The sequence below is a fragment of the Megalopta genalis genome, unplaced genomic scaffold (genome assembly GCF_051020955.1).
Source record: "Megalopta genalis isolate 19385.01 unplaced genomic scaffold, iyMegGena1_principal scaffold0057, whole genome shotgun sequence".
Taxonomy (NCBI): domain Eukaryota; kingdom Metazoa; phylum Arthropoda; class Insecta; order Hymenoptera; family Halictidae; genus Megalopta; species Megalopta genalis.
The window spans coordinates 725001-726496 of record NW_027476126.1 but is presented as its reverse complement, the minus strand read 5'-3'; the positions used below and the strand labels follow the sequence as shown (position 1 = coordinate 726496).

The 1496-nt window shown below is 52.6% G+C and overlaps 1 pseudogene; it reads right to left on the bottom strand.

Moving 5' to 3' along the window:
* Positions 1–379: 379 nt before the first annotated feature.
* LOC143261609 (large subunit ribosomal RNA) overlaps positions 380–1496 on the bottom strand; it is a 2982-nt pseudogene continuing 1865 nt past the window's right edge.

The following is a 1496-nucleotide window of genomic DNA, read 5'->3' as shown; positions in this document are numbered from 1 at the left end:
AATAAGGAGCACTAAGTACTCATAATATAATTATCGCCATACCGCCAAGATACAATTTTGAAAAGTTTGGGTACTTCGTACCCTGAACCCAGTCAATATAAGGGCCTCTCTGCCCTAGCTCTGGAAGGTGAGGTCGCTAACCCTCAGACAACCGCTGATACTTAGATCCTTTTCAACCCCGCCGAATGATGACGTTGGTCCGAGAACCTTCCATCACCACCCGACAGGGCATCCAATTCACCTCGCACGCGATTGCTCCAGTCAGTCACAGAGGCAGCATTAGTTTCCCCCAGACGGGGTACTCGTGGCGGGAACCACGAAGAGGTTGCTGCTTGCTAACTATGACACTCTACCGGCAATAGCCGTATGTTTTCCCGGCACTCGGTAGAGCTCGCACCTTACGCGGTCGCCAACTGGTCGCCCCGCATAAGAGAGTCATAGTTACTCCCGCCATAGTTACCAGTCATAGTTACTTAAGAGAGTCATAGTTACTCCCGCCGTTTACCCGCGCTTTTTTGAATTTCTTCACGTTGACATTCAGAGCACTGGGCAGAAATCACATTGCGTCAACACCCGTGGGGGCCATCGCAATGCTTTGTTTTAATTAGACAGTCGGATTCCCCTAGTCCGTGCCAGTTCTGAGCTGAGCGTTGAATGGCGGCCGAAGAGGACGACCGCACCGATGGGAAACGCCACGGAAGCCTCGCAGCAAGGAAGATCCGCGGGAGGCCAAGGCACGGGACCGAGCTCGGATCCCAGCCACGAGAGCCGTTCACCTCGCCCAGGCCCGGCACGTCAGCCAGACCCGCTTCCCGACCAAGCCCGACACGCCCCGCTCCTCAGAGCCAATCCTTATCCCGAAGTTACGGATCCAATTTGCCGACTTCCCTTACCTACATTAATCTATCGACTAGAGGCTCTTTACCTTGGAGACCTGCTGCGGATATGGGTACGAACCGGCGCGACACCTCCACGTGGCCCTCTCCTGGATTTTCAAGGTCCGAGGGGATGATCCGGACACCGCCGCAACTGCGGTGCTCTTCGCGTTCCAAACCCTATCTCCCTGCTAGAGGTTTCCAGGGAACTCGAACGCTTATACAGAAAAGAAAACTCTCCCCGGATCTCCCGACGGCGTCTCCAGGTCATTTTGGGTTACCCCGACGAACACTCTTACGAGGGCCCGAATGGTATGCGGTTCCGCTGCCGGGTTCCGGAATAGAAACCGGATTCCCTTTCGCCCAATGGGTGTTTTTTGTGCATGTATATAATAACAAAATATGCTGCGATTTATATAATAATAAAAAAAATAATAAAATAGCTGCGTTTTTTTTACAAGTGTTTAACGTCTTAGGACACCTCATCTACATAGGATTTCTCTTAGGGCTTAGGATCGACTGACTCGTGTGCAACGGCTGTTCACACGAAACCCTTCTCCACGTCAGTCCTCCAGGGCCTCGCTGGAGTATTTGCTACTACCACCAAGATCTGCGCCGACG